Source organism: Macrotis lagotis, chromosome 1, assembly GCF_037893015.1.
Source record: "Macrotis lagotis isolate mMagLag1 chromosome 1, bilby.v1.9.chrom.fasta, whole genome shotgun sequence".
Taxonomy (NCBI): domain Eukaryota; kingdom Metazoa; phylum Chordata; class Mammalia; order Peramelemorphia; family Peramelidae; genus Macrotis; species Macrotis lagotis.
The window spans coordinates 854,100,732-854,120,244 of record NC_133658.1 but is presented as its reverse complement, the minus strand read 5'-3'; positions in this window follow the sequence as shown (position 1 = coordinate 854,120,244).

The window sequence follows — 19,513 nt, the reverse complement described above, 5'->3', positions numbered from 1 at the left end:
TCTCTGAGGATGAATTTGAACTGAAGAAGGTGAATCTTCCTGACTGCAGTCTATCCACTGCCCCATCTAGTTGGCCCTTGACATATCTCTTATCCCCCTCTAAACCTGCTTCTTCAACTATAAAAACAAGAAGATCAAACTTAGCCTCTAAGGTCCTTTCCATCTCTGAATCTATGATCTTGGGAGCCTAGGGACCTCCATGTGAGGTGGTTTGTGATCTTGTCTTCAGTGACTCTCTCTTTTCCCTGCTTCCCTCTACTCTGGATTTAATCAGTTATACACAGTTACAAAACTTTGCTTGCTTTTAGCCTAGGGGGCAATACGATGGCCCTCAGGTCCACATGGTCCCTTTATCTTCTATTTTATAGTGTTTATATCAGATGAAAAGTTATTAATACAGTCGCAATAGCTCTGAGTCTGTCAGCACTGAAATATCACTTTTCAAAAGTCCAATCCAGCTTGCTCCTGTCACTATTTCCCATCCAGCTTCTTTTCATCTCCTTTTTCTCAGCTTAAAAGATGGAGCCAAGTTTAAGAACAGGGCCAGTGGTTCATCAGATGGGGGCATGGATAGGAACCCAGCTGCATTTTGGCTTAGTTTTCTCTGCCAAGGGGAAAACCTCTGGACTGGAAAATATGGAATTTTATATATATATATATAATATATATATATATATTATATATATATATATGAAATTGATGTTCAAGATAAGAGAGCACCTAAAAAAGGAGGTGGGGGATCAGCTAGGTAGTGTAGCAGATAGGGCACCAACCATGATCATGAGCATCTGAGTTCAAATTTGACCTCAGACATGTCAAGGTGTCAAGCTTACAGTCAAGTGACCCTGGACAAGTCACTTAATCTAAGTTGTTTCAAGAAAAAAGAGATATAGAGACAGAGGAAGGGAGAGAGAGAGAGAGAGAGAGAGAGAGAGAGAGAGAGAGAGAGAGAGAGAGAGAGGAGTAAGGAATTCAAGTCTCCAGGTTCAGATGATACTTATCCTTAAATATTTAAAGAATTAGCAAATGAGCAAATTGGGGTTAAGTGGCTTGCCCAAGGTCACACACAAGCTAGGTAATTATGAAGTGTCTGAGCTCAGATTTGAACTCAGGTCCTTCTGCCTCCCAGGGCATGTGCTCTATCCCTTGTGCCACCTAGCTGCCCCCTGAAAACTATTAGAGATCAAGAGACATATCACCAGTGGGAAAAGAGCAATCATACTTCCCTTTTTTCTTTCTTTCTTTTTTTTGAAGGTAATCAGGGTTAAGTGATTTTCCCAGGGTCACAAGCTAGTAAATGTCCAAGGTCAGATTTGAAATAGGTTCTTCTGATTCCAGGTTGGTGCTCTATCCACTGTGCTAATTAACTGCCCCATACCTTTAGTTTTCAAGAAAAGGAGAATGAAACTCATAGATTCCAGGTCAATGAACTTGATTTTGATATCTAACAAAATTCTGGATTGTATTATTATTTGGCTGATTTTTTTCTTTGGAAATCTTTTGTTTTTCCATCATACTTTTTTTTTTCTGAGACAGGATGTTCCTGTACACAATAAGCACATAATCCTTCTAATAATAGGCACTTAATTAAATTCATGTTCCCTTCTTCTCCCCTCTTTATCTTGTCTAAGCTAGAAATGCAGTGACCAATCACAGACCTGATCTCAATACTGAGCTGCCCAGAATGTTTGACCTACTCTGTTTCTGATGCGGTCTGGTCCCCCCTCCCTTGGCAACCTGGGGTTCACCATATTGGTATCAGACTCAGACTAAGTGTGGACACTTGATCAGCCTTAGCCCTACTGCAGTTCAAGGCTCTTGAGCTCAAATGATTCAGTGACTTCAGCCTGCCCCAGTAGTAGAGTTACTGGTGTATGCCAGTCATCAAGTCCAGACACACTAATTTCTGAATGAATACACATCATCTCCCTCTCTTACCCAGCCAGCCTTCCCTGGTAATGATTTAAAATAGAAATAGAAAAAAGCATTTTAGCAAAACCAACCAACACATCAATCAAGCCTGATAGTATATGCAAGAGTTCCATCTATTGTTTCCAGATTTCTGCAATGAAGGAGAAAGATTCATTTTTACAACTCTTCTCTGTATTAATGCTTGGTCATCATAATTATACAGACTTTTGTTTCATTTTTTGTTTTGCCTTTTTTATATTGTTATAGTCTTTATGAATAGTGGTTTCCTGATTTTCTTCTCCATTCGTCTAAGTCTTCCTCCATTTCTCTGAATTTTTTTACATTCATTGATTCTGATGACATGGGACTCCTGCTTTCCATCCCTGTTCCACATTTTGTTCAGCCATTCCTGGAGCAATGGGCACCTATTTTCCAGTTTCCACAAGGAGCTCTAATATAAATATTCTGGCATTTGTCTTAATCTTTGGGGTGTATGTCTAGCAATGAGAGATCTTGCTCAAGAGGCATGCAAATTCACTGGATGTACAGATTTTAGCAAAGTATTTGATGAAGTCTCATTCACTATTCTGTTTGACAAAATGCAGAGATTTGGGCCAGATAACAGTGTAGTAAGGAAGGATTCAGAAGTGATTGAAGGATCTCAAACAAAATCTAGCATTCATGGTTCAATAACAACTTGGAAGTAGGTCTCAGGAATCTTTACTTGGCCTTGGGCCATTTAATATTTTTAATTATGACTTGGATAGAGGCAGAGATGGCTTGTCTAGTAAATTTGCAGTTGATGCAACACCAGGAAGTATCACTAACACACCAAAGGGATAAGAGTCAGGATCTGAAAAGCTCTCTATGGACCCAGACATGGGGCCAAACTGAATAAAAGGAAATTTAATAGCAATAAATATAGTCTGTCACTTGGGTTCAAAAAACCAGTGTGAGAAGTGAAGATAGGGGAGTGTGGCTACACTTCAGTTTGTCTGGAAAAAGACATGGAAAATTATAGGACTGTAAGCTCAAGTCAGCTGGGTGATACAGCAGCCAAAAAAAAAAAGAGTTAAAGAGATTTTTGGTTGCATTAAGAAAGGCACAACTATCGGGGCAGCTGGTGAATAGACTCCTCTTCCTCAATTTAAACTTAAGTACTTAATATATATGTTAGGCACTATTTTAAACACCGTATGCAAAAAAGAGTAAATCTCTGCCCTCTGGGAGCTTACATTCTATGAGGGGAAATACAACATATAAGAAGTGAGTTGTAAAAGGGGGCTGGGGCAGTGGATAGAATCTGGGGTCTGGAATCAGCAAGACTCATTTTCCTGAGTCCAAATCCAACCTCAGATATTTACTGACTGTGTGACTCTGGATAAGTCATTTCATCCAGTTTGTCTCATTTTCCTCATCTGTAAAATGAGCTGGAGAAGGAAATGGCAAACCACTCCAATATCTTTGCCAAGAAAACAAATGAACAATGACAAGGTGGAGGTGCGACACCCTGGAGGTAGGATCTTTCCCCTTTGAAGTTCTTCAGACTTTGGCTGGATGATCACAACCCAGGTAGGTCCCAAGGGGACACTAGTTCAGATGTGGGTGGGACCATTCAATTCTATAATGAGGATGTGCAGTGGGTATATAATCCTTCTTTCTTGAGAGGCTGATAGACCTCCTTTGGGAAAGAAACTGCCTCAGGTGGAAAACACAGGGCTCAGCAAAGCCTTGTGGATGACTCTGGGGTGGGGGTGGGGAGCAGGGATTCATCAAGAGGCATCTCCCCACCTCCCAGCCTGGCTCTCCCCACACACCCCTTGACTCTTCCCCCCTCTTCCTCTGTCAGCCATAGAGCCCCTGGGGAGAAGCAGGGTCAAGGCTGCTGTGTCTCTGGCAGACACATTAAAACTCAATTGGGGCTTAATTCGCATCTATTAGATGATGATTAAAAGAAAATTAAGTGTTGTTGTGGGGGCATGGAGGGCCAGGCAATTCCCTTTTCTCTTCCCTCGCTTTCTTTAATCAGTTCCTGAGAGTTCTCCATCCTTCCCGCTCATCTCTATAACCTTCTCCCTCCAGGCTCATTGGGGTCATAACTAAGGCCTGCTGAGCTCTGGAGGCCTCCCCCGCTCCAAGGTCCAATTCCCTTCTTCTCCCCCCATTCCCCTTCATAAGTCCCCAGTTCCTTCAGTCACCTTATATTCCCCATATTTGACCCCAAATTATATTTAGAGATAGAAATCACCATCAGTCACATCTTCCAACATCCCTGTTTTTTTTAAAAGATTTTATTTATTTTGAGTTTTACAATTTTTTCCCTAATCTTACTCCCCCCACCCTTCACAGCAGGCAATTTGGTATATACATTGATCCAAATTGAATGTGATGTGAGAGAGAAGTCATATCCTTAAGGAAGAAACATAAAGTATAAGAGACAGCAAGATCAGACAATAAGATAGTTTTTTTTTCTAAATTAAAGATAATAGTCCTTTGTTCAAATTCCATGGTTCTTTCTCTGGATACAGATGGTATTCTCCATTGCAGACAGCCCCAAATTGTCCCTGATTGTTGCACTAATGGAATAAGCAAGTCCATCAAGGTTGATCATCACCCCCATGTTGCTGTTAGGGTATACAGTGTTTTTCTGGTTCTGCTCATCTTCCTCAGCATCAGTTCATGCAAATCCCTCCAGGCTTCCCTGAATTCCCATCCCTCCTGGTTTCTAATAGAACAATAGTGTTCCATGACATACATATACCACAGTTTGCTAAGCCATTCCCCAACTGAAGGATATTTATTTGATTTCCAATTTTTTGCCACCAGGAAAAGGGCTGCTATGAATATTTTGTACAAGTGATTTTTTTTTTTGTTTTTTGTTTTGTTTTGTTTTTTAGGTTTTTGCAAGGCAAATGGGGTTAAGTGGCTTGCCCAAGGCCACACAGCTAGGTAATTTTTAAGTGTCTGAGACGGGATTTGAACCCAAGTACTCTTGACTCCAGGGTTGGTGCTTTATCCACTGCACCACCTAGCCACCCCACAAGTGATGTTTTTACCCTTTTTCATCATCTCTTCAGGGTATAGGCCCAGTAGTGGTATTGTTGGATCAAAGGGTATGCACATTGTTGTTGCCCTTTGGGCGTACCAACATCCTGTTTTATGGGCAGCTGGTATAGTGGATAGAATTCTGGACTTGGAGTCAGGAAGATTCCTTTTCCTGAGTTCAAATCTGGACTCAGACACACTACTTGTGTGACCCTGGGCAAGTCACCTCACCCTGTTCGCTTCAGTTTCCTCATCTGTAAAACGAATTGAAGACGGAAATGGCAATCCATTCTAGTATTTTTGCCCAAAACAAGACAAACAAACCAAAAAACTCCAACCTTAAATGGGGTCAGGAAGAGTCAGACATGATTGAAACAACTTAATGACAATAACTTGTTTTACAATGGAAGAAACTTGTGTCCAGAGTGGTAAAATTATTTGTCTAAGGTCATATAAGTAAAAAATGGCAGGGTCAGAATTTAAACTCCGATCCTCTGATTCTTAAACTCTCCAATTAGTCTTCCTTTTTCCAAGTCCTGTACTCTCTCCACTGTGCTAACTGGCTGCCCCATAATTCCCCCTGTATTGGAGGGTCATCATCTTTTGTCTTTCCATTCTCTTTCCATTTCCCTATATTGCATCAAGACTCCAGCAGGGTTCCTCTACCAGGATCTCTTTTCCAGTGTCCCCTCTTGCTCCCATCCCATTCTTGCCTTCACATACACCACAAACACCCACAAACACACACCCATACCCACATACAAGCATAAACACACATACACACTCCCACCAACACCCACATACAACCACAACCACAACCACAGACACATACACACACACACACACACACACACACACACACACACACACACACAGAGCTAGTCCTTTCCTGAAGGTCTGCCTCCCTCTCAGTCTGGCCCTGCTCCTCCCCGTCTCATTCATTGATTCAGAACTTCTTATGAATTCCTAATGATATGGACAAACCCTGAAAACAGCCTCCCCTGAGATTTCCAAAAGAGAGCTGCCTCCTGGCCCAGGAACTCAGAGATTTTCAAGGACTCTAATTCCAGGTGAAAGTGCTGGGACTATATCCCAAAGGGCAATTAATAAGCATTTATTAAAAGCTGATTTTGTACCACAAGCACTGGGGATGCAAAGCAAAAGCCCAGACAGCCCCTGACCACAAAGAGTTTACATTCTAAGAAGCAAGAAAACAGTGGATGAGGGGGAGGGTAGGAAGGGTTGTCTTAGCTCTGGGGGGGAAGGGGAGAGAATGAGGAAGGGCCCCCTGGAGGAGATGGATCCTGTAATCCCATAGGATCCAGCTGTGCTGATTCCTAAAGGATGTGTAGTTTAGGAGGGAGGTTGAACCAGGAATGAAATACAGTTGAAGCAAAAACATGGGGGCAGGAGATGGAGTGCTGTGGGTAACAGCAAGCATGTTAGCATGGCTAGATTGTAGGATTTGTGGAAGGGGATAGAATATAAGAAGACTGGAAAGAGATCAGTTTGCCAGACGAGTAGGAGATTGGGTTGAACTGGACAGAATTGAAGCAGGGAGCCTAGTTTGAAAGCTAATGCCATTGTCCAGATGAGAGTTAGTAAGGGCCTAAAGTAGACAGTGACAGGTAAAAACAGAGAAGTGAAATATGTAAGTGTGTGGTAGAAAAAGATATGATAACATACATTTAGTCATAGATTGGAAATGTGGGGTGAGCAAGAGAGAAGAATTGAGGATGACACTATAGTTGAGAAACTGGGTGACTGGAGGACGGTGGTCCCAGAAAAAGACTCAGTAGAAACAGGGAAGTTCACAAGAAGGAAGGATTTGGGAGGGGGAAAGACAATTTTTTCCATTTTGGATGTGTTGAATTTGAGATACCTATGAGGTACCAGTTTGAAATATCCTACAGTCATTTGGGTGATATGAGCCCAGAACTCAGGAAAGAGACCAGGGATGGGCAGACAGATCTAAAAATTATTTGTCTAGAAATGATAATTGAACCCATGTTGTTGATTAGTTGTTTTTTCTGTTTTGTTCGATTCTGCATGACTGCACATGGGGCAGTTTTCCATTTCCTTCTCCAGCTTATTTTACAACTGAGGAAACCAAGGCAGCAGGGTTAAGTAACTTTCCCAGAGTCAGACAGCTAGTAAGTATCTTAGGTTGGATTTGAACTCAGGTCTTCCTGATTCCAGGCCTGGTACTCTATTCACAGCATACTTAGCTGCCTAATTGAACCCTTGGGAATTGATCAAATCATCAAATGAGCATAGAAAAATAAAAAAAGAAGACTGGGGATAGAGACTTGGGGAACACCAATAGTTAGTGAGCATGACAAGGAGAAGATTCCCCCCAAGAAAGACCAAGAAGGAGCAAAAAGAGAACCAAGAGTGAAAGTATGTATGAAAACAAAAGAATTAAGTATCTAGAAAGTGTTTGAGTATTTGGCAGTGACAAATGTTGCAGAAAGGTCAGAAAGATGAAGATTGAGAAGGAGTCATTAGATCTGATGATGAGGAGATCATTGGTAATTTTAAAGAGGGCAGTTTCAGCTGAATGATGAGGTCATGATGAATGATGAGAAGCCAGACTGCAGACAGTTTAGAAGAGAGAAGAAAAAGCATATGGACGCATTGCGACGGAAGCCTCCATTGTAGATGACATTTCAAGGAGTGTGGTTGAGTAATAAAGGAAAGATATAGAACAATGGCTAGCAGGGATGGTCAGACCAAATTAATGTTTTGTTTAAGGATGGGGGAGATATGGGTATGTTTTCATGCATTCAGGAAGAGATCAGTTGAGGATCAGGGTGAGTGTGGGGGATGGATCATGGTAGCAATGGGGAATCATTGAAAGTGACTTGGTCAGAACTAGACTTTAGGAAAAACAATATCACAACAATAATTATCACTCACACTTTTAGCTATAATTTGCAGCTTAAAAAGCATTTTTCTTCTAGTAACACTGGGAAGTGAATGGCAAACATCTCATATACCTCGCCTAAGTTTCTTAGTTGGCAGTGGTCTTTCCTTCTTGAAATATTTTGACTTCATAAATGTTGTATTTCCCCAATAGAATATAAATTTCTGGTAGGCAGGGTTTGCCTTTGTCTTTGAATCCCCAGCACCCAACACAATTTTTGGTGCTTAGAAAATACTTCATAACTAAATGTGCAACTGAACTGTGTGGAGAATGGATTAGAAGGGGAGGGACAGGCAAGCTCTTCCCGTTGTCCAGGTGAGAGATGAGGAGGGCTTGACCCAAGAAGTGGGCCATGCCAGGAAGGGAGGAGATGGAGTGGGAAAGATACTAGGAAGATCAAATGATCAGAAATTGACAACTGACAGATGTGGGACTGAAGGAGAGGAAAGGCTTGAGAATCCACAGTTCTGAGCCTGAGTAACTGGGGAGTGTGTGTGTGTGTGTGTGTGTGTGTGTGTGTGTGTGTGTGTGTGTGTGTGTGTTACCCTCAACAGAAATAGGCAAATGAGGAAAAAGTGTAGAGTCAATGGGGCAGCTAGATGGCAAGGTGGAGAGAGTCCCAGCCCTAGAGTCAGGAGGCTCTGAGTTCAAATCCAACCTCAGACATTTGATATTTACTGTATGACTTTGGGAAAGCCACTTAACCCCCATTGCCTCAAAAAAAAAACCCCAAATAGTAGATTCAGAGGGGAAAAGGATGAACCTCATTTAGGTCATGTGAAGTTCAAGGTACCCAGCAGGATGTCCAAGTAGAGATGAATAAATGAATGAATGAATGAAAAAGTATTTATTAAACTCTCATTATATGCCAAATGCTGGGGCTACAAATTGAAACAGAAGACACTCTGCTCCAGAGGAGATCAAACTTTAATTAATTTCATTTGCAAAGAAGATAGAAGAGCCTTGGATTCCTCAGAGTACATCAGAGCATCTGCCCAACTGGAAACCTGGAAAGGATTGATCACTACCTCTAGAGGTGGGGAGTGGGCCCTAGGGCCCTTTCTAGTCACCTCTCAGAATGAAAAAGAGAAATGTGGTGCTAGTAGGAAGGATGAGGGGGGAGTTCAGGCATTTATATAACCAGTTTAAAGTTTACAAAGCGTATTATCTCTTTTATTCCTCATGAAAACCTTATGAGATAGTTATTATGATCATCTTCATTTTACAAATGGGGGAACCAAGACTGAGAGATATTAAATGATTTATCCAGGGTCACACAGTTAGGAAGAATATGAGCCTGACTCCAAGTTCTAGCAATCTATCTTCTATATTAAGTTGCCTCCAAATCTGAGAGACTGATTCTATCAACATAGAGGGATGAGTTAGAGGAGCATAGGAAAAAGGAAGGATTCCCAGAGATCAGCAGGGCTGAGGGAGACTCACCCCCTCTTCTGTTCTCTGTACTCCTTACTCAAGTCCAGGGCTATTCTTGTTCTAGGGATGAGGAAGGAATAGCCCTAAAATAGGGGATGAGGTTTGGTCTGATGCTTGGAACCTAGAAGATTATGGCAAAGATGTCTTTGGGAGTCAGGTCCTGACCCTTGCCAAGTCCAAGTCCAAACTCTTTTCCTCAGTGTCCCAGGAGAGAGCTGGCTCCATTGAATGACATAACTGGAATTAGGAAACACCTAATTCTCTCTCTTCCCTGATATTTTACAGATCAGGAAGCAGGCCCAGAGAGGTTAAGCAATTTGCCTGGAGTCTCACAGTGAATTAATATCAAGATTGCCTTCTAGGCAGTAGAACATTTTTGCAGACCATATGGCCTCTCTTGAGAGGCTTGTCAGTCAGAATGGTTGAACCATATCTTCCCTTATTCTCCCTCCCTTTCAGCTTCTCCTCTCCCCCCAGTCACACAGACATCCATCATCTATCACAGGCAGTCCCCAGATACAAAAAGAAAGTCAATATTTCATTTGGGCAGCTGGAAAGTGCATCGATTTTCCCCTCCCCAGTAGGGGAGGTTGGGCTCATAGAGGACCCTGAGACTTCACCCCAAGGGGAACCAGGGCCAGAAAGAAGGAATAGTTTTGTTACCAGCTCCATAATCCCTCCCCTTAACACTAATTGAAACAGGTAAAGGGACTCTGATTTGCCTTTCTGAGTCCCATTTACAGAGAAGATCAAGTCCCATCATAATCCTTCATACCAGGTAGAGATACAGAAACACAGGTAAACCAAGAGACAGAAAGAGGTAGAAATCAAGAAACTGAGCCATAATAATCGTAGCTTACCTATCCATAGTGATTCACAGTTTATAAAATGCCTTCCCCATAAAAGCTCTGGAGGGAAGAGAATGCATTATTATCCCCATTTTACAGACGGGAACGCTGAGACTCACAAAGGTAAAATGACTCATCTGTGGTTACATATCTTGCAAATAGTAATTGCCAAAATTTGAATTTGAGTTTTCTGAGACCAAGACCCTAAATTTAATCTATTACATAGAGCTACCTCTAGAGGATGGAGCTAAAATAAGACAAGAATAGGGGAGAGGGAATCAGAAACCAAGCCACCAACTAGGTGATTTTTGACCATGCCCCTTATATAGATCTTTCCAAAGTCTTGATGTTCTGTAGTTAGAGAGAATAGAGGAAACAGCAGTAGAGTCATCCAGGAATTCTCATGTGACAAAATTCAAGAAAAGGAGTCAGTGTTATAAAAATCTATAGTTTCAGACATTTATACACAAATATACCAAGCAAGGGTAACAAGTGAGGAGAAGTAGAAATCTTTATGTAAGGCTGAAAATTTGATCTTGTAGGTTTCACTAAGGCTAGTTGGTCAGGGACCCCTGCCTGAAATCTAAATCTAGATAGGTAATCCTTTTCACTCTATCTATCTATCATCTATCTATCTATCTATCTATCTATCTATCTATCTATCTATCTATCTATCTATCTATCTACTTATTTATTTAAACATTTTATTTGTTTTCCAATTATATACAATAGTAGTTTCTACCTATCATTTTAGTAAGGTCTTGAATTTTACACTCTCCTCCACCCTCCCTTCCCTCCCCCATCCCCCCACAGAAGGCAATCTGATAATCTTTACATTTTTTCCATGCTATACATTGTTCAAAATTGAATGTGTTGAGAGAGAAATACTGTCCTTGAGGGGAAAATAAAATATTAGAAATAGCAAAATTTTGTAGTGCATAAGATCCTTTTTTTTTAAGATTGAAAGTATTAGACTTTGGTCTTTGTTTAAATTCCACAGTTCTTTATTGCACTGAAGAAATGAGCAAGTCTAATAAGGTTGATCATTACCCCCATGTTGCTGTTGGATGTACAGTTCTTCTGGTTCTGCTCCTCTTACCTAGCATCAGTTCATGCAAGTCCTTCCAGGCTTGTCTGAAATCCCATCCCACCTGATTTCTAATAGAACAATAGTGTTCCATGACATATATAAAACACAAATTGTTCAGTCATTCCCTTGATTTCCAATTCTTTGCCACCACAGACAGAGCTGCTATCAATGTTTTCGTACAAGTGATGTTTTTACCCTTTTTCATCATCTCTTCAGGGTACAGACCCAGTAGTGATATTGCTGGATCAAAGGGTATGCACATTTTTGTTGCCCTTTGGGCATAATTCCAAATTGCTCTTCAGAAATGTTGGATGAGTGTACAGCTCCACCAACAATGTATTAGTGTCCCAGATTTCCCACATCCTTTCCAACATTGATCATTGTCCTTTCTGATCATATTGGCCAATCTGATAGGTGTGAGATGGTACCTCAGAGGTGCTTTAATTTGCATTTCTCTAATCAATAATGATTTAGAGCAATTTTTCATATGACTATGGATTGCTTCGATTTCTTTATTTATAAATTGCCTTTGCATATCCTTTGATCATTTGTCAATTGGGGAAATGGCTTGTTTTTTTTTATAAATTTGACTCAGTTCCCCATATATTTTAGAGATGAGTCCTTTGTCAGAAATACTAGTTGTAAAACTTGTTTCCTAATTTATTATATTTATTTTTTTTAATTTTATTTATTTTGAATTTTACAATTGTTCCCCCAATCCTGCTTCCTTCCCTCTCCCCCCTCAAAAGGCAGTCTGTTAGTCTTTACATTGTTTCCATGATATACATTGATCTAAATTGAATGTGATGAGAGAGAAATCATATCCTTAAGGGAAAAAAATGAAGTATAAGAGATAGCAAAATTATATAATAAGATAATGGGTTTTTTTAAATTTCAAAATTAAAGGTAATAGTCTTTGATTTTTGGGTGGCTAGGTGGCACAGTGAATAGAGTACTGGCCCTGGAGTCAGGAGTACCTGAGTTCAAATCCAGCCTCAGACACTTAATAATTACCTAGCTGTGTGGCCTTGGGCAAGACACTTAACCTCATTTGCCTTGCAAAAACCTAAAAAAAAATAGTCTTCGGTGTTTGATCAAACTCCAAATTCTTTCTCTGGATACAGATGGTATTCTCCATTGCAGACAGCCCCAAATTGTCCCTGATTGTTGTACTGATGGAGTGAGCAAGTCCATTAAGGTTGATCCTCGCCCCCATGTTGCTGTTAGTGTTCTTCTGGTTCTGCTCATCTCACTCAGCATCAGTTCATGCACATCCTTCTAGACTTCCTTGAATTCCCATCTTGCCTGGTTTCTAATAAAACAATAGTGTTCCATCACATACATACACCGTGAGTTATTAAGCCATTCCCCAATGGAAGGGCATTCGCTTAATTTCCAGTTTCTTGTTTTTACCCTTTTTATAATCTCTTCAAGGTATAGACCCAATAGTGGTATTGCTGGATCAAAGGGTATGCACATTTTTTGTTACCCTTTGGGTATAATTCCGAATTGCTCTTCAGGGGTTGGATGAGTTCACAGCTCCACCAACAATGTATTAGAGTCCCAGATTTCCCACATCTCTTCCAATACTGATCATTATCCTTTCTGGTCATATTGGCCAGTCTTAGAAGTGTGAGATGGTAGCTCAGAGGTGCTTTAATTTGCATTTCTCTAATCAATAATGATTTAGTGCAATTTTTCCCATATGATTATGGATCGCTTTGATTTCTTTAGAAATTGCCTTTGCATATCCTTTAATCATTTGTCAAATGGGGAATGGCTTATTTTTTTTTGTTTTAAAATTTGACTCAGTTCTCCGTATATTTTAGAAACGAGTCCTTTTTCAAAAATACTAGTTGTAAAAATTGTTTTCCCAATTTACTACATTTCTTTTGATCTTGGTTACAGTGGTTTTATTTGTGCAAAAGCTTTTTAATTTAATGTAATCAAAATTATCTAATTTTTTTTAATGATGTCCTCCATCTCTTCCTTGGTCATAAACTGCTTCCCTTTTCATAGATCTGACAGGCAAACTATTCCTTGATCTCCTAGTTTTCTTATAATATTGTCTTTTATGTCTAAATCCTATACCCATTTTGATCTTATCTTGTATTGGGTGTGAGATGTTGGTCTAATCCAAGTTTTTGCCATACCAATTTCCAATTTTCCCAACAGTTTTTATCAAAGAGAGAATTTTTATCCCAGAAGCTGAACTCTTTGGGTTTATCCAACAGCAGGTTACTATAATCATTTCCTGCTATCTCTTTTGCACCCAATCTATTCCACTGATCCACCACTCTGTTTCTTAGTTAATACCAGACAGTTCTGATGACTGATGCTTTATAATATAATTTTAGATCTGGTAAGGCTAAGCCACCTTCTTTTGCAGCTTTTTTCATTAAATCCCTGGTTATTCTTGACTTTTTGTTTCCCCATATGAATTTAGTTACAATTTTCTCTAGCTCATTAAAGTAATTTTTTGGGAGTTGATTGGTAAGGCACTAAATAAGTAGTTTAATTTAAGTAGAATTTGCCCAATTATTTAAATCTGATTTTATTTGTGTGAAAAGTGTTTTATAATTGTTTTCACAGGGTTTCTGAGTCTTCCTTGGCAGGTAGACTCCCAAGTATTTTATATTATCTGAAGTTACTTTAAAAGGAATTTCCTTTCTAGAAGCTCTTGCTGCTGTATCTTGTTAGTAATATAGAAATGTTGAGGATTTATGTGGGTTTATTTTATAATCCTGTGACTTTGCTAAAGTTGCTAATTGTTTCTAGTAGGTTTTAGATGATTTTTTTAGGATTCTCTAGGTATACCATCATGTCATCTGCAAAGAGTGAGAGTTTTGTTTCCTCCTTCCCAATTCTAATTCCTTCAATTTCTTTTTTCTTCTCTTATTGCTGAAGTTAACATTTCTAATATGATATTGAACAGTAATGGTGATAATGGGCATCCTTGTTTCACCCCTGATCTTATTGGGAACAGGCAATCCTTATTGAAAAGAAGCATAATAAATTTTAAAAGATGGGGAGGGAAAGTAACACAGTATATTAAAATGATATGTTCACATGAGGAAATGCAGGAACCAGAGATGAGAGAGCATTTGGGTGACAATCCACAGTGGTAGAAAATGATGAATTGTTGTTGTTGGGGTGTGCAACAGACCACCAGGACATAAAGAAACAGGAGATGAGTAATTTAGGAAACAGCTCGGTTTCATGAAAACCTCTGGAAATGATATTGTTCCCAATGACATAGATTCCAGAATTTTAGCACTAGAGAGAACTCACTGTGCAGTCAGGCCAATCTTTACTTCAAAAAGGATTATCTGGACAATATACTTAAAAGATTGGCCAGCTTTTGCTCCACATCTCTCATGAGAATGAACCTACTTCCTCATGAGACATCTCATTTTCCTTTGGAATATCAAATCAAAATCTACCTCTTTTCAAATTCTATCCATTTCTTCTAGTTCTATCCTCTGGGGCCCAGCAAAACAGGTTTGCTCACTCTCTCACGTGACAATCTTTCAAATACATCAAAACAATTGTGATGACTTCTCATCCCCTTTCCCCCTCAAGTCTTTTATCTTCCCAGTCAGACATCCCAGTTTCCTTTAAATGATTCCCTTGTGTTAGCAAGAACTCAAGACTATTCTGCAATCAGCCATCCCAGTTAATCTCCCTTGGTTTATCAGCTTAACAGTGTCTTTCCTAAAGCAGTAAGAAAGGGCTAGGTTTTTCTGTGGCAAGAATGCAAGTGATTTTGTTGCTGACATGTAAATATAACAAGAAAAGAAATATGGAACAAAAGATCGAATCAGGCTGATAGCCTTGAGGACTTCACCTGGCCCTTTTGTTCTTTTTCTCAGGTTAATTTGCATTATGGGAGAACATGTTTATTGGCAGTTGAGGAAAGCTGCAATTACTTAAGACCCCATTTCTCCCACCCCCTTGTTGTTATTCAGCTTTGTTGGGTGGATTCTCTAAAATGATTTGAAGGAATTCACTCTGATAGTCAGGAATCTGAGGAACATGGAATTTTCTAACCTTAAGTCAAACAGTTGACTGAAGCCAATTTCATAGGCCCATAGATCCTGTGACTGGAAGAAAATAAAAATAGCAGAGGGTCACAAGAATAGACATATCTAACCTAATTAACTTTTTGGGTTACCTGGGTAGAAGTAGTTGTTGTGGCCTTTGTGTCTATAGCATGAAAAGGCTTTTCTCTATTTTGCAAGGGAGGGCTCATTAGTTGTTATAACTCCAGGAAATGGTTGCAGGGAGCAGCAATGACTCCCCTCAAAGACCAAACCAGAGGATGATAGTAAGAGAGCAGTTCAAGGAACATTGAAATGAAAGACCAGCAGAGAATCCCAGTAGGGATATCAATGCCCAGTGGAACAACAATGAGTCACAGAGAACAGCAACATCAGCTTTGCAATGGTATGATTCCTTTGGGCCCAAGTGTGTGCTTCCCATGTATGTCTTCACCCCATAAGTGGTCCCTTGTGTAAACCACCTATGTATTCCCTAACTGTGCCCCCATCCATGTATGATTATTAGCAATATCCTTTCCTACCTAGCTGCTTTCCTAGACTTCACAATCTCTACAAACTCATCATTCTGAAGATGAAATCAGTTCTGAAACTCACTCTTCCTCAGAATCCTCTAACCCTGAGGCTCCTCCCTCCCTGTGATTGGAGAAGGTAGAAGACAGACATTGGAAAGTTATTCTCTGATCTTTCACCATATAAGAAGGACTCTGAAAATATATCACCACTTCTCACTCAGCTTTCCTAGACTTCACACTCTCTAGACATTCTTCATTCTGAAGATGAAATCAACTCTGAAATTCTTACCTCCTCAGATCATCTCCCTGCAGAACTTTATCTTGTCCCCCTGCACCAAAGAACCTTTTTTCCCTTCTCCTCCCTTCCTGCTTTTCAAATTTTTTTCCATGTGTTTTCTCCTCCATTAGACCATAAACTTCTTGAGGAGAGGGATTGACTTATGCCCTTCTTTATTTCCTGTGCCCATAGTTAGTGCTTAATAAATATTGTACTTTTTTTTTAGATTTTTTTTCAAGGCAATGGGGTTAAGTGGCTTGCCCAAGGCCACTTGGCTAGGTAATTATTAAGTGTCTGAGGTCGGATTTGAACCCAGGTACTCCTGACTTCAAGGCCGGTGCTCTATTCACCATGCCACCAGCCGCCCCTAAATATTGTACTCTTAACATACAATTTTTATAAGAGTATCCCTCTCATTTGTAAGAAAATACATCCATTTATATATGGAGGGAAGGGATAAGAAAATCTTTTCTTGTCAATTAATTTGTCATGCAGTTTGACTAAATGTCTTTTGCTTTGGACTAATATGTTCCTTCTGATTGATTTAGTAAAAAAATAACCTACTGTTTGGGGCTTTATGAGCTGTGATTTGATTTGACTCAACAAGATTCTCCAGTATGGCATAGCTTTGGGGCGGGGTAGGGTCCATGTGTGAGGATAACCCAGATCTCCACCCACCCCAGGGATAAATGGAATATTCCCTTTATGGTCTGGTTAGAATGGAGGCTAGCAGAATGAACCTCTCCTTCCTGGAGACTGTACCTCTCTTATGCGGCTGAATATTAAATTAGTTTTCTTGGCTGTTATATCATAGTGATGGGGGACTTCAATTATCCAGACATCTGCTCTGGTTCTCTCCCTCTGCCAAAAGCAGGGCAGCTAAGAATTTCTTGGCTTGCCTTGATAATTACATTCTTCAAAAGGTGGAAGAACTGATGAGGAGAAAAGCTATTCTAGACCCGATTCTCAACAGAAGGAACTGAAGGAGAAATGATGGGAACCTTGGGAGGAAGTGACCAGTCCATCTTTGAATTTGTGATAGAAAAGGAGAGGAAAATAGAACTTAATCTGACAGGTAACTTGGGTTCTGAAAGAGTTCAGAAAAAGGGTTAAAAATTCCATAAGGGGAGGGCAGTTTTCAAGAATGAAATTTGGGAGATGTAGAGAAATAGTCCTGAGGGAGAGGGAAAGGCAGCAAGTTGCCTAAAGAAACTAATGTGGATTCACAGGGAACCCATCCACCAACTTATATATTTAAGAGGCATGTATAATATTGAAGACAAAAACACGGAAAGATAATAGAGGACAAATACAAAAGTATGACTTGGCCTCTTAATAACTGTGTCAGGAATGATAAATTTCAGAATGTGCTAAGGCTAGTGAGAAAAGCTAAGAAACAGAAACAGAATATTTAAAAAAACTATATTGGGAGAAAGATATTCATAGACGGGACAGATAGATGCGCAGGATGAATGGGAGGATGATAATGGATGACAGGGGGAAGGAAGAATTACTCAATTCTTATTTTGCTTCTGTTTCCTTTGCCAAGGAGAAGGATCTCCAGACTCAAAAGGACAGAACAGATATAGCTAACGGGAAGCTGATATCCAAGATCAGACAAGAAGGCTCCTACTTGCCCTTGATGAATTCAGAGCTGGCTATCCCAGACAGACAACATCCTTAAGGCATTGAAAAAACTGGCAGATATGATTGTTGCACCATTGTCTAGGTTTTCTGAGAGATGGAAGGACTGTAAAAGACTGGAGAAAGGAAAATGTCTCAATTTTTTAAAATTGGGAAAGGGGAAAAAAGGGGGAAAGGGAAGGATTCTGTAAACTACAGACAGGCAAGTTTAAATTTCATTCCCTTCCAAGTTCTGGAATGAATTATTTTTTGAATTTATAGAATAAAAACAAGCATTTCTATAACAAAGTACAATAAAAAAAGATGATTGCACATGAAACTGCAAATCTACTATGCACAGAGAATGCATTATTGAAGGGAAGGTTAATGGATAGCTAGAAAAGGAGGTAGGATCTCTAAGAGACAGCTTGATTTCATCAAGAATGGGTCATAGTAGACTGGGGTCATTTACCTTTCAGACAGGATTAATAGGGTAATGGGAGGTAATCTCCATGTAGAAGAGTCTGGGGAACCTGCTTCCCCAAAAGTATGATGACATATCATAGAAGTGCCCTGTTGCCCAATTTAAAAGATGCATAGCCATTCTGTAACTTGTTCTGGCTAACCATGTGATGAGAAAATGAACTGTTGCTTACCTATATAGCTTGAACTGGGATGAATTCAAAAACAAAGAAGAGATAGGAGAATCCTTTTTTTCTGGGTATGTTGAAGTTAGAAAACAAAAGCCCTTTGTGGGGACAGAGTCAGCCCAGGAGCACATTACTTTCTTGTTTCTTTCTCTGTTTTGTCCATTCTTCCCTGCTCTGAGATAGGGACTGGAGATGATTTGGGAGCTTGCAAAGATCAGGAGAATAAGTTGCCAGAAGTCCAGAGGCAGAGTCCAGGCTAGGATATGCCAGAGGCCAGTTAGTAAAAAGCAAAGTCCCAGGTAACCCGTCTAGCCTGGCCCAGTAGTGGTAGAGATGGGGATTCATCCATCCAAGGGCCAGGCCATATTTGGAAGGGGAAAATATTACATTTAAAATAATAAGTCTGAGCACGGTCTCTCCAGGGCCTGAGTTGGTATAGGAGAGAGTGTATGGTCTTGCTAAATCTTCATGGGAATGATTCTTTTGTAAAAGCAAATTGGTGTTAATTGGTTAAATGAAACTGGGCCACTAATCACTGGTCATTAACAGTAGAAGGAACACACTAGAATGGGGACATTATGGAAAAAACATCCAAACCCCTCTGAGGGGGAGTATAGCCAGCTTTGGTTCTGGAAGAGTGAATTCTGAGATTCACTTTATTAGAGTGGTAGATTAAATGAATACTGTTGGTACAGCTACCTTGATTTTAACAAAGCATTTGGCAGACTCTCTTTTCTGTGGGAAAAATTGGAGAAATGTTATATAGATCAGTAGTTTCCAAAGTAGGTCCCATAGCCCCATGGGGCCCTAGAGGGCTGTGATATGACCACCAACTCCCAACTAATATAACCACATCACCTCCTTAAACACTCCCCTATCTCTAGCCTTCTGGAGCAACATGAGGTATATAGTCTCCCCAGAGCAATCATAGCCTATCCCCTTCCAGACATTCATGAGCAAGATTCCTGGTGATCCTTCCAGTCCCAGTGTCCCCATACCTGCCCTCCATCACCTTGTGTCTACATCAGGCACCCCTCCATGGAGAGCTCTGTATCACCCACATACTTTTCCTTTTCCATGGGAAATTGCAGGTAGCCAAGGATGAAATAGCATGATTACATCAACTTTTCCTCCAA